The sequence below is a fragment of the Citrus sinensis genome, chromosome 7 (assembly GCF_022201045.2).
Source record: "Citrus sinensis cultivar Valencia sweet orange chromosome 7, DVS_A1.0, whole genome shotgun sequence".
NCBI classification, from domain to species: domain Eukaryota; kingdom Viridiplantae; phylum Streptophyta; class Magnoliopsida; order Sapindales; family Rutaceae; genus Citrus; species Citrus sinensis.
Genome location: NC_068562.1, coordinates 11,276,289 through 11,291,210, shown reverse-complemented (window position 1 = coordinate 11,291,210; position 14,922 = coordinate 11,276,289). Strand labels below are relative to the sequence as shown.

The 14,922-nt window shown below is 29.0% G+C and overlaps 2 protein-coding genes and 1 long non-coding RNA gene across 11 annotated transcripts in view; all 3 read right to left on the bottom strand.

Annotated features, from left to right (window-relative positions):
• The window catches only part of LOC102626337 (probable disease resistance protein At5g63020), a 33,723-nt gene that overhangs the window by 2,111 nt on the left and 16,690 nt on the right, over positions 1-14,922 (bottom strand). The window lies entirely within an intron of this gene.
• Positions 1-14,922, bottom strand: part of LOC127903670 (probable disease resistance protein At5g63020) — a 28,206-nt gene that overhangs the window by 7,597 nt on the left and 5,687 nt on the right. The gene's annotated exons all lie outside the window — the stretch shown is intronic.
• On the bottom strand, positions 3,648-5,944 carry LOC102611407 (uncharacterized). Of its 8 annotated transcripts, none has more exons than XR_008056406.1 (4): positions 5,522-5,944; positions 4,928-5,048; positions 4,090-4,291; positions 3,648-4,001 (listed from the first exon to the last, which is right to left on the bottom strand). It is a non-coding gene; the product is annotated as an uncharacterized LOC102611407 (long non-coding RNA). The 8 variants fall into 8 exon arrangements; XR_008056403.1 differs by having other exon boundaries at positions 3,648-3,863; XR_008056408.1 differs by having other exon boundaries at positions 4,090-4,189; positions 5,522-5,943.

Here is a 14,922-nt window from a genome sequence, read left to right as displayed (position 1 = left end):
AATCTGCATCAAGTTTGGCTCTCTAGATACAACCGACCAGATAACGACATCAAAATCATGCTCCTCACTGCAGAATTTGTTATTGACTTGTTTTAACAGAGTAGTTTTGCCGATGCCCCCCATACCATATAAGCCAATAATTCCATTATTCTTTTTTTGCTCAGTGATGCATCTCCAAACTTGGTCAAGTATGGATTCTTGACCAACAATTGTTCGGTCAACAGCCATTGCAACCGCTGCACCTTCTGGTACCCCCTCATAAACTTCTTTCATTGCTTCTCCTTTTTCCCACAATTTGATTACTTCTTCCTTCAACTTCTCCACCTTTTTGCCGAAGTCGTAGCTTGAAATCAAGTCCTTGGAACAGAAGCCTCCAAGACACAATCTGTCAATCTCTTGATCTCTTTCTTGTTGTAGAGTCTCAACTTTAGTTTCTATTTCTTCCACCCTTCTAAACCAAAGTTCCACCGTCGGTGTCCGTCTGTTTCGGGGTTGTTGTTCAGCAAGCCTAACCTTATTCAGCAGATCTAGTTTTTTCGCAATCAAGTTCTCTGTTTCAGTTTGCAAGTCATCGAGATTACCTTTAAGACCCCATATATACTTTGCTTCTCCACCAACGTAAAATAAAATTGGACGAATTGTGTCCGCTGAGAAGAAGGTTGAGATGATGCCACCCATTTTTGTTGAAAGACTTCAAAGGAGAAAAAAATGAAGAAGAGAAACTAAACAGTATAGTATGATGAAAGACTTTTATTATTATCTCCTCAAGTTATAGGTGAGAGATAACATTTTTTTTTGTTATTATTTTCTGACTACCCAAATAATAATTAGCGGCAAAATTATCTTTTCGGTGAAAATCATATTATAGATCCAAAATTCCAATTAATGTGAAGGCCAAACCCGCTTTTGACCAAAATGCTAACACACCCATTATTAATTTTTATTTATGAATGTTAATTATTATCATAATTTTTTTTTGTTTGTTTTGTGGGGGCCGGGGGGTCCAGCGTTTTGACCAAAATGCTAACACAACCAATTGTCATTATTAAGTGTTGATGCCTTGATGGTGAGAGCAGAGGTGTCGGCGAGGGGGTTTAATCAGCATGGATAGGTAAGTGCAGTGTTTTGCCTTATGATTCATTTGGTATAAAATTTATTTTATTCAAAGTGGGCCGGTGTTTTCTCCAAAGTAATTGTCATACCATCACCAGATCACACGATCAGGATCACGACACTAATTAAAAGTGGAGAGATTCGGCGAACAAGGCATCAAATTTCTTAAAATCTTTTTTTATTTGTGTTGTTTCTCTCGAAGATTTGGCAGTGGACAAAATGAATGAAAAAGTGTACAGTAACTAAACAAATAGATTTTTTTCCTGCCTCTACAGCCACGTCTATGTTGTAACTGTAGCACTATAGCAAGCGTTTTGTCTTTATCTCACGGAATTATTGGATTTAAAAGCAAGTGATCCAACGAGCAACAGATGGCCACATTTCTTTTAAAATATATTAGGAAACCAGTTAACAAAAGGTGAATTACACAACTATAATGATAGGTAACAATATGTTGGTCAGTTGTGGATAACAAGATTAAGGACGACAGATAAAATTATGTAGTGGTTAGAAACTATTTAAAGGTTTTAAACAAATTTGTGTAAGATAAAGGCAATCTAGACGGCGATGAAATAAAAAATTGTTCATCAATGATTAATACTAGAAAGTATATATTAAATAAAAGTAAAAATTATAATTTTAACTTTTAAAAGAATTGGTAGCCGTTTTATCTAATATTAATTTTGAAAAGCTGATATCGTGTCGTGTGTCTAAGTTCACATGCACTTATTTACACTAGATTTAATACTTATCAATTTAGTGGTTCAACCACCTTGAATTAAAAAAAAAATCCAACGGAGGATCCAGATTTGACTTCATTATAACCATTGATTATGTTGAATCAACGGTTTTATTATGCATGTCAATACTTGCAATTTTGGACCCCTTGGCTTGTATTTGGATTATCAAAGGTCATCTAAAGGTTGTGGTTGCAAGTTCACCAAAAATATCATCTAAATGCCCACACATGATCAACCTAGAATTTGCCTATATAGAGGCAAGAGATTTGATAATTCGGGGTGTAGAATTTTAGAGGTGAGTTTCCTAGAGAAATTTAGTGTAAATTTAGAGTGAATTTTATGAAGAAGTGTAGTTAATAAGAAGATATTGTTTTTTTGCTCTTCTTCTTTATTTTAATTTTTTTGTATTATACTTTTACAAATTTATTAAATAAAATGAATGTTTTGTTTATTAATATGAGTGGCTAATTTTTTAAGCTAAGGTGATGAGTGTGAAATTCAAGGATCTAAATTGTGGATTTAATTACTTTCTCAACTGTATTTTAAGTTTAATGTTTGTAATTTATATTTTCTACCTATTATTTTCATTCCATATTTATATTTATTTACAAATATAAATTTGCTTGGATGTATATAAATGTTTAGACGCAACATTGACACACGAATATGGTAGTGGAAACATTCCAATATGGCCGTGGCAATTATGTACTTCATTCCCATGTTTATTCATAGAGTGGTTAATATTTGTAGATCTAGATCCCTTGGATTTATGTGGGTGTTTAGACCTAATGTTGACTACTAATATTGTAGTGGGAACACTTCAATAAGGTTGTGGCATAATATGTACTTAATTCTCATATTTATTCATAGAATGGTTAATTAAGAACTGAATCACATAATATATATCTATATATATATATATATATATATATATTATGGCCATGATTTAAATATCAAGCATATATCTCGTAACTTTGGCGGTTTTTAAATTTATACTATTCCTTATTAACTTTTTTTTGCAATTATTTTTATGTAATTATTGACTGCTAGAATTATACTTTAGAGTAATTAACCACTTTAATTTGAGTCCTGCAAATTAGTATCAATTTATAATTATGGAATAATAAAGCCAAAATTTGAAGAATTAGAACTATTGGAAAACGAAGCGTTAAATAGTGATTAAGGTATGAAAAAATGAAACTTCCACGGGCAAAGTAACATTGTCGATGAATAATGTAATTAAGTAGACATGTTTGAAACAGGAAAGCTTATACAAGTTTAGCAATAATGTAATTAACTCCGATAAAACAATTGTTTGCTATAATTGAATAAATCATATTTGTTTGTATAGGATGATTAGATTTCAGTGTTATTTGCTTTTATATAAACTTGACCATCATCTTGTAAGTCTAAAAACTTTGATTAACATAGAATTACTTGATTCCATCAGATTAAAGTTTGGTGTATGAGTATAATGCGTTATTCATACATTCTTTGTAATTAACTCAGAATTGGTTTCAAACTTTGATAAACACAAGATAATTTTGCTTCGTTTAAGGTAATGGCGTACAGCCCACATGTTGCTCCCGTCTACTTAACATGCCAAAGGAAACATGTGTATGTATTCCTGTGGCCAATGATTTTGTTGAAATTTGAAGAAATATTAACCTCGTAGAAGTTGTCTATATTGAGTGACAAAAATTTATTCTAAGGTCGGTCACAAGCATGTTGGGTCAAGTGTCCCTGAACAGTTTATTTCGTTTGAGATGAGTAACTATCTAAAAATGATTAATGTAATAAAATTTCTAGTAATTCATAATTAGTGTATAAAATAGATACACTAGTTGATACATGGTCGCCATACTTTTGCATAACAAAAGTGCAATACATTGCTTATTTAACAGTCATAGAGGAAAGAATCACAATAGAGCACCATCCAAAGAGATGGGTGATTGCTTGTGATTACAATATCTTATTGGTTTCTGGTCGATCTAAATGGTTATCACGGGCCTGCACACAGACGAATTGTCAATATTATGTAGTAGTAGTATTTAGTAGATAGCACCAAAACATTACAAGAGAGTGTCATCACTGGTAGTTGATGTCAGCCTCTTCAGAACAGTTGCCAAAGTAAGTTAATTGTGTCCACTATAATTAGGAATAAGTTGGTATAAGTTTTGTGAAATACTGTATTGAACTGGATAAGCCTAATGCCAATCGTATAGAAAAAATGTACCTCTAGGTTATATGTAGTAGAGGGGTGTGAACAGGTGTGTCTGGCTAAACTGTTTTGAACATGATGTCATTGCTGGCCTTGCTTGAAACAGGTTTGAGATCTGAAGTCATTGGTAGAAGCAAATTGTCACTTGCTTGCCACTTCCAAACACTGTCTTTGGCTAATTTCATCATGTCTGGTGCATAAGTTGACATATAATTTTCTGTGGACATCACAGTCTTCAATGTTTTAACGAATGTATTGTTTTGCCCTGCAAGCATAAGGACATAGAATCCCAGAGATCTAACACATTCCACAACCGCATGTCATCATTTGTTCCATGTTTAACTCATTGCATGATGAAATGCTATTAGTGACTTTGACAATATATTAAATTTAAGCAATTAACAAGTTAATAGTATTGTCCGGTATCACATAATTCATACCAAATATTCAGAATTGCATCAAAAAATGAGCTCAAACATACGACAAGATAAAATTGCATAGATTGCTTAACCATACAGTTATCAAACATATTAAAACTAAAGAGAAAAAATGAAAAATCACTGATGGTATTAAATCAGATTGTCCTTATGTAGAATATTCAAAATAAAAGTTCTTTTGAGATCAAGAATCTGTGCGGAAAAGAGCAACAAAACGAAGCTATTAACACCGAATAACATCATAGCAGAGCAAATACAAAAAATTATTTCTTATTCAGGGTAAGTGATTAAAGATTAAGATCAAAACAAGTAAACATATTATATTCTACTCTTGAATTGGCTAAAGTCCACTACCTTACACGCCTCAAGAATTTAATACTCGGGCTAACTACCAAAACAAAGCGGATGGTGCAAACCTGCAACTTTGGCACTATAGTAGCTCTTCCAATGAACTCCACTGCATATATCTTGTCCATTTTCAACCCTGAATGCTTAAGTTCATAGAGCTCTTTGAACTTTTGACAGGTAATGCTGCTCCTAAAAGACAAAACAAACCCCAGATATGCATATGAATGTATTTGGGTTTACTATCCGTGTGCAACAAAACAAAATTTTCACCAAAACTAATAAATAAATTTTATATATACCAGCAGTGTGAATCAACATAAAAGGAGAATAAGCCAATATAATTGATTAGAGTATATATATATATATATATATATATATATATAGAATAGTTTACCAAATGAAAGTACCACTAGTAAATTTGAAAAAAGAATAAAAGGAAAAAGATATCTCATGCAAGAATTGGAATCCAAGGGCCCAGTCAGTCTGGAGTAATTTTATTGACTCTATTTTTCATCAGAAGATGTCTTATAGTGCTATATTAAAGAACAAAGCACTTGTAAGAGAATATGCATCCCTCACACAATAAACTCTACTTGTCATGTTCTACAGTTCCTCACTCATTTAAAGAACACATTAATTTTGTTAATAAACTTAAAACGCACCTCAAACAATAAAATCTGAACTTGAACTCCACCTATCTGAAGTCCCTATCATCGTGGAGAGATTTAACTGATATTGGTTCTATTGTGTTCGCACAAAGAATTGCTTTTGTATATTTAACTTGCTTCTTCAGTTCAGCCATGGCCTTGGGAGACTTCCTCACTTCACCCAATTACCAACTTGTTTATTAAACTCATCTGTAAAGTATTCAACCAACCGTAATTCCATGTTCTGACTACCAAGCTCTGCGTCCCATCTAATATCCTTAACCTGCAAATTTGTCAAATATCAACTATCATCCAAAAGTAATTAGATATGCAGGAACATAACAAGCGGCACATAAAGATTGAACAGAGCACTGATGAAGTGAGAAAAAAATAATGCTATGGGAATAAAGACCACAGAAAAAAATAATGCTATGGGAGTAAAGACCACTCAACTCTTACTGCATCCTTATATTCCCAAATTATTTAGTCAGGGAGTACAAATACTTACAAATAGCTTATGAATCCCTAAAGCTATCAGATTCTATTGTTCTAACTATGTTACCATCGGCTTCTAAAGCTTGATTGTAGCTCTTTAAATCGGTAGCTTTCTGTTTGTGAGCCCCCGCCTCATTGCTGTAATGAAATTACCGAACCATTGTTACCAATCTCACTTTCTCTGATTCTCATAAACAAACGCAGTGTTCTTGCAAGCTAATTACAAGTTTTAAATCTTTTCAAAAAAAATTTCCCGATGAATATGAATCATCGGGAAATTTTAATTCCCAAAAAAAAAAAGCGATCCTCTAATTCTAATTTTATGTCTTAATTGCTGTTGCGAGATCAATTTTCAGATGGAATTAGTGAAACCCTAATCAGGACTAAGAAATTTTCGGAACCCACGCATGTTGAACTGCTATTAAATTAATATACAACCAGCTGCAACGGTTGTCAGTTGCTGCATCAATTATCCAATAATTAATTTCAGCCGCTGGATTGAACTGGGAAGCACCCAAGAACTTTGTTAAATACTAAAAAAGGAGATTGCCACTTTCCCCGCTATAATAATTAACATATATCATTTACTCTTTTATTATTTTTATAATGATCAAAAATTTCTCTGACAACATAAATTTATAATATTACTCTTATTTTTAATTACTCTTTTATTTACATTTATTTTAAATTAAATAAATTATATGAATAGAAACTAAATAAAAAAATTAAGTATTAAAAATAAGAAATATATGTTTTGATATGAGCAAAAAAATTAATAATAAATTTTTTTTGTAATTATTTATTTTGTGAACATTTTCTTATAATAAACATTTTGTAATATTTTAAAATTAAATGTAAAAAATATAGGTAAAATATTTTATTATTTATCTTATAATAAATTTTTATTTGTCATTCAAATTTTCTTATAATAAGTTTTTTTATCATTTTATAATAACTTTCTTATATATTTATTTTAAGAAAATTTTCACAAAATAAATAAGTACAAGAAAAAAATTATTAATTTTTTTCTCATATCAAAACATATATTTCTTATTTTAAATGCTTAATTTTTTATTTAATTTCTATTCATGTGATTTATTTAATTTATAATAAATGAAAATAAATGAGTAGTTGAAAATAAGGGTAATATTGTAAACTTATGCTGTCAGGGGGGTTTTTGGCCATTATAAAAACAACAGAGAGAAAAGTGGTATATGTTGATTACTGTAGGGAGAAAATTGGCAATTTCCCAAAAAAAAAAAATATATATGGTACAATATCTCAGTTGCAACATAATTGAACCTTACCTCTGTAGTGCAAAATATTTATTTTCTAAGAGTTAGTGTACATTCGGTCAAATTTATTTATTTAATCTTATAACCTTTTTTTAAACTTAATATTTTTTTATAAAATTTGAGTAAATTTTTTTTAAAATTAAATAAGTTATTTTATCTATATTAGTAAAAGTTTAAATTTTAAGTTTTTTGAAGTAGAGGTTAAGTTTTTTTAAAATATTATATTGTCTAAAATATGCTTTATATATTTCACAATTTTATTTAATTCATTTCATAACATAACTTTAAGAAATTTACCTATTAAAGTAATTTTATAAATTTTAATAAAAATTCTCATTGATAACCAAACCATTATTTTTTAGTAAAAGCTCTACTTAAAAAGTTATAACAAAAAATAGAATCGAAGATAGTTAAAGGTTGGTGCTCTGAATAATGGTGAGGATATTGGTAAAATATGAAATAAAAGTATATTTTTGCTAAAATACTCAGGTTCTTATTGAGATTGGACAATTATAGCTTTTTATATTAAGTAAACATTACTTGCTGTTACTTGAAAACTAAATTAATTTATTCCACCACTTTTATTTTGAAAAACTTATAATTCTTTAGTATTTTTTAAATTATTATTTACAAGTCATATTACTATATATTATTAATTTTTATTTTGTAGTTACTGGATTTTTTCACAATAACTACATTATCTAAATACTAAATAGGGCCTTAGAGTTAGTGACAATAGATTGGATGTACTTTGGATTAAATTTCTGCACTTATCTCAGTAAATTTATGAAATATATTGTAAACATACGTACATAGACATAAGATAATAACAGTTCTAGTAACATTATAAAAAAAAGAGTATACAACTCATAGTTTTAGCTGCAAGACTTGTGACTTTGCACTATTAAAGGTTTAAAGACTATAGCAAGCTTTTTAAAGTTAACAGTTTTACAGCGTTTTACAGTTTCTATAATTTTAAAGCCGTTTCTAATGGGTTCATCAAAGAAATGGGCAGCGATGCGGTACTTGCATTCTAAAATTTATTTTGAATATCAGTTAATAATTTCAAAATATTAATTTTTATTTGGAATATTTTTCGACTTCCTATATTGTTCTCATTACCTATTTTTTTAATTACCTTATTTCCTCTTTACATCCAATAAAATATTCATCATCACAAACAAAATATTTGAACTTTTTTTCATTTTTATCAACTTTTATTTTGCTTTCATAATATGGTTTGACATATGTTTGTTCTTCTCTTCAATGTCGCAATTCAATTTTGTTTTTCAAATCCATGAAAGAATGCGGATTAGATAAGAGTGAAGATCAGAAAGCAAATTTAAAACAAATTTTATCCTTTGATTTCTTTCCTTTTTCATATATTGTAGTGGTGCAATTTATTGTTCTTCCTCCACCTCTGTTTTTAATTCCTTTTGTAACAAAAGATGGAACGTATTACATGATGTTTTCCTAGCAATTCTATTAACAAAATAAAAAATAAAAAATAAAAAATAAAAAATAAAAAAGGTTTAGTCCATAAGTACAGATAGCGTTTTCATATGAACTTTCATTCATTTCTTCATCGTTGATCTAGTTTATTGTAGATAAAATAAGACGTTGGATAAAAATTTATTGAACTATATTTTATTAAATTGTCCTCAATAGTAAATTACATTGAGGTTAATTTAGTGAAATAAAGAACTATTAAAATGTGAGTGTCTGTTATAGTCTTACAGACACAAATTATTGCAATAGGAAATCAAACAAAATAAAAAGAATAAGTGATAAATGGGTTAATTTGAGGAATCTAAGCTTTAATAAATATATTTTTGGTACTTTGAGGGACTAGATATCTCCCAATACAACTACTCAATCTCTAAACAAAATATTTCAGTCTACTATTATTGATATTGATGCTAGTTTAAATACTATCTTATAGAAGTTGGACCTCAAGATTAAAAGCATAATAAAACCCATGTTCATTAGAATTATGTAAACACAACAACTACTTTTATTTAATCAAAATGAACTATGATAACAACTCAAAGAGATAAAGATAACTTAAGAATAAAATTATATAATTTTTTTTAAAGACCACATCAATGTCCAAAATAAATTTTAGAGAGCCAATAGCCCTACCCTATCTTCAATTTCTTCTTCTTTATATTTTGTCTCATTGCTTTTCAAATCCGTCTTTTCCGATAATTCTTTGTTATTGACTTACTTCCATAATTATTTTCACATTTACATATCTACCCAACTATGCCAATTTTTGTGCTTTCTTGTCTATTAGAAAAGATTTAAGGAAAATTATTCGTTGTTGTAAAGCCAAGCATATCAAAAAGTATTTGTGATCTACAGTAAAAGATGTATGAGTTGAGGCGGATGAAGAAATGTGATTTCTGTGAGAAATTCGGTTGGGTAACAAACAAGGAATGATGTATTAGTATAAACTAAGATTTGGCTAGTAGAATATTTGGGTTTTTGCAGGTTGTAACAATTTTTTGCTTTCTTTTTCTGTAAACCCTTTTTTTGTAGGATTTTTGTTGCCTCTGCTAATTAAATGACGCATTATGATTTTATCCTGTTTCACTTCTGAAGATTTGTGGTAAATATAGAAATCCCTGTGAAAATTTATTAGAGCATCAATTTCAGTACTGCAAATTGTTTTTGATAGCATCAAATATCAAGCATGTGACCTCCAATCTACACTTTGCTGCTTGATCTCATTTGAAGTTTCAATCTTGTTCAGGGAACTAAGCAAATTATACTGTAGATTTGAAACATTCGATATTGCTTCTGTTCCTTCATGCCACTAAATTTTAGATTCTGTTATCATGTTTTAACTCAATTTTCCAATGATTTAAACTTGAGAATATGGGAGACGAATGCTGATGATAACTGCTAAGGAAGTGTGAAACGTGAACTACTTTACACAGATTTTGTGGTTCAAAATTAAATGGTAGGCGAACAAATGTAATGTGAACATTGCATTCACATCTGGAATTGGGACAAGCTGCCAAAATATCCAGCATCAATATGAACATTGTTAAAAGAGCATATCTCCACATCTTCACCGTCCGTTATTTAGCCCACTGCAGTAACAATCTCGCCATCATCTCCTCACCATCTTAAAAGAGCATATCTCCACATCTCCTCGTCGCCGTCATCTTTGTCTTCACCGGGGATCTTCATGATGATGATGATGATGATGTCGACACTGTTGATCATGATTCATGATGCCACCACCAATTCCGATTTGTTGTTGCTATTGTGATGATGATGATGATGATGATTTTGATTATTACTGTTATTTTTTTTAAATGGATTATTATTATTATTATTATTATTATTAACAATAAAAAGCATTATAATTAATTAATATATTAACAATAATTAATAATAATTTTTGAGTTGAATTGTTAATAATAATAATAATTAACAATATTTATTAGTAATAATTAATTTTTTAATGATAATAATAATTACAATAGTTAAAATACAAAATAATAATTATGATAATAATTAATTAAAGATTTTATAGTAATTTATTACAATTTAATTCATTACGATTTTGATTCTAAGACAAAGTAAACACATCAATGGTAATATAATTCATTCTAATTACGATTCCTATAGTTCAAGAAAATAACTTATTATGGTTTCAATTCTTCATTTCGATTTTAGCTCATTATGATTCTAACTCATTCTGATTCCAACTCATTTCGATTCATGTTGAGTAAACGTACTTTCGTTTCTTCTTCCTCTCTCTCACTCTCTCTGTGTGATGAGTCTGATGATGGCTTCAATTGTTGCTAAAGGTTGCTAATGAAGAGAAAATGATAGTGGAGAGGGATGGATTCAAAGGGAATTTATCCTTATTTTGTTAATTCTTTTATCATGAAAGTATTAATTATTCTAAGATGGTATTATAAAGAAGATGAATGGTCATATCCTTGAAAATTTTGTTGGTAATGAGTGATGGAAGATGAGATACCATAATTCCTCAAGAGAGGGAAGCATTTTTTAGTATTAATTTAAGGATGCTTTTGTCTTTTTATTAATATTAGTGTGTTATGATGATTAATATATTGTGATTGTAAATAGAAACTCTTTTTAATACTTACAAAAAAACAGTAAATGAAAAAGATTGTAAGGAGATAAATTGAATTTTAATAGTATAGGTAAGTAGAAAATTTTATAATTCTTATAAATAAAATAGAGTACAAGGGGCTGAACGAAAATTTACAATAAACTGAGTCACAAAAGACAAAAGCTTTTGTAACGTACGACAGTGTCAACACAGGTGGATCAAATGAATGACCAAAACTCCTTTTTATTTGATAAAATTGATTATTATCCAGAAATAATATGTTAACCAGTGAGATACACTTTTTAGAATATAATTTAATTTGTTATATAATATAAAAGATCTGAAAGTTGAATAAGAATAGACTATAAGTAGTAGCAGAGCCACTAAGTGATAAACTGCCCCACTTGTACCCAAAGTTTCAGATAACATATTTTATTTAGTTAGTTGAACTTGCAGATTTGTCTTGTTGGATTAGTTAAATACATAAATTCAAGTTAAAATTTTATTCTAAAATCACATACAAATCTCATTCATTTGCAATTTATCAGTCCGGTTGCTTAATTAGATGCCCAAAATCCAGTTGAATCTATTAAAATAAGATCTAAGATCTAATTTGAAATTTAATTTGATTTAATCCAAATGTGCAACCTAACATTAAAAAGGTCAAAATTAAATTTATTATTAAAAATAAAAAAATAAAATGTTTGCAACCATATATTGCTCTTCAAATTTTACAATTTGATGATCTTATTTTAACTGTATTTTTTGAAGAGATGTAAATGGATATACTAATAAGATATAAAAATAATAAAGTAAGAGCGTGAACTTTTTTCTTTGGTTATTTATAAATTTTACTCTACTAATATGATTTTCTAGATACACCAATGAGTTTGCAATATTGAATTTCAAAAAACATAATAAGATCCATAACTAAGGTCGGGAGAATTCTCTGTTCTTTTAAATCATGTGGAGAAAAGTGTGAATTCCGTGTGCTTTAAATCATGTGGAGCAAATTGTGAATTTTGGACAAAACATATTCTTCAATTGAGAAAATAGTGTCCTCAGAAAAGAAAAATTGAGAAAATAGTGGGTCGGTGTTTACTTCAACGTAAATGTCATATTATTACAAGATGATATTTATTTACTTATTTGAGGTTGAGAAATTCTTTATGAGATATGGGTTGGATGGAAATTGAAATAAACATTTCTTTATCACATGATCAGGACACTCATTTTATTTAAAATCGAGGAATTCGGTGAACAAGGCATCAAATTTATTAAAATCTTTTTTTTTTAAATTTTTTTCTCTCTCTAGAATTTGGAAGCGGACAAAACAAATGAAAAGAGTACAGGGACAAAACAAATAGATTTTTCTGTGCCTCTGGGGCGTAGAATAGTTATTTTTTAAGGGTTCAAGTGCGTATACGTTTGGCAACAGTAGATTATCATTTAGACTTGTAATGGGAGGGCAAAATTAGCAATTATTTAGAGAATTAGTGGTATAAAATCATGGCACAAAAGATGTTTGCTAAATTGCCTCTAAGAGTTTTTTTTTTCTTTTTTTAACCTTAAGTTTGCTGCCTTTCCATAATCGATTAATAATTATCTGTAAGTATTAGGCCAGTATCGGAAGATCAATAGCAACAATTTTCTATGAAAATTAAGACGACTTGTAAGCAAAATGGGATGCGTGATGGTCACCAAAGCTGTTTTTCTTGGGCTAAAAACTTATTGGATGGATTTGGCCATCATGCAGGCGACGAAAGCTGTCGGCGCAATGGGCCTAGCAAAGTGGCTTGTTGCCTCAGCGATGTACATTGTCGCCCGGGCGACGACATCAATCACTCGAGTGATGGCACCTATCGCCCATAATCTATGCCACTAGATTTTGGGCAATGCTTGTGACTTCGCACTGCTAAAAGTCTAAAGACTGTAAGTCCATAACAAGCTATTATTATTCGTACATCATTAAAGTGAGCTCATTAGCATTAAGGTTTAATTAAAAAGCGTTTGATACTTTATAATTCATTTTGAGGAATATACGTTTACGTAATAACGTATAAAGAAGGGCAAAGCTTACGTTACATTCGCTGTATGTTACAGCCATAAAGTTTTAAATCCTTAGAAAATATAATAATTGTTAAAAAGTTTAATAAGTTCTAAAGCTCTACTTTCAGCCCCAAGCTGCAGCTAGGCAGCAGTACTGCAATTACTTCAATTTTTTTTTGAAGTTTTTCATTTTATAGTTATAACAAATTTAATACCAAATTACTCAGCAATTATTTTTATTTTATTAATTGAATCTCTAACTTGTTTAATCTTATATATATTGAGTTTTTATTCATTATATTAATGATCTCTTACTTTAATATATCATGATTTTCAATGTTGAAATCTTTCATTAATTGTTTAACTTTATTAAATTATTTACTCAATTGATCTCTTAACTTTTAATTTTTTTTATATTTTCTTCATTGCAATTATTAATTTCTAATATATTGTTTACACTTTCTATATCATTTATAGATAAATTTGGGTTTTCTAATTTATTTAATAAATATAGTGACATTCAATTTAATTGATTATTTCTCCATATCTAAATCATTGATCATATCAAGAATTTAAATCTTCCATAGAAAAATTATTTTTGCCTATAGCTAGAAGGTGGTAACTTATTGATTTTTATGTTTTGTGAAATTATTAGAGGTTCCGGTAATTTATTCATTATACCATTTTTCTAATAATTTATTAGATTTGTAACATATTTATCACATATAAGATCTCTTATAATTCAAGATACTAAATTTAGATTACAAAATTTATGTGACAAAATTGATGGTATGTTTTTAGGATGAAAAAATAGATTGAATATATGTGTGTGTGCATTAGAAGAAAAATATTGTCTATGTCTCAAGAGAGACAAAATTATAAATACCTGTGCAAAAAGACATTCAAAATTTGTAAATCTTTATGAATATGATAATCAGTTAGATCTTTATAAAAATATGGTAAAAACTCTATAAAATTTAAAAATATATGTAGAAAAGATGGACAACAAAACCATTTAATTATACAAAATCAATGAGGACTTATTTAAAAATAAATAACTATGTGATTAAAAATAAAATTTTTTATAAATTACTATCACACCTAGACTTGGTTTTATGTTAGAATAATTCTCATCTATTGAATTTAAGAAATGTCAAAATCAATAACCTATATTTATTGGTTGTTTGGTATATTATTTGTAACATAAGCTTTGCCATAAAGATGAGCACATACAGTGAATTATTAAAAAAAAAAGACATAAGATATTCGACAAATGTCAAACACGTGCGGAATAGTATAATTTACAAAAGGATATTTGTATCTAAAATGGGGTATTCTTGGCTAAAAAAATAAAACGAATGAAAAGCTGGCTAAAATTATAAATAGCTCCTAAGTTTTGGCTATTTTCAATAAACAATTTCCTAATTTAAGAGAGAAAACTAATGTCAGTATATAAAGGACACTTGTCAGGTGCTATGTGT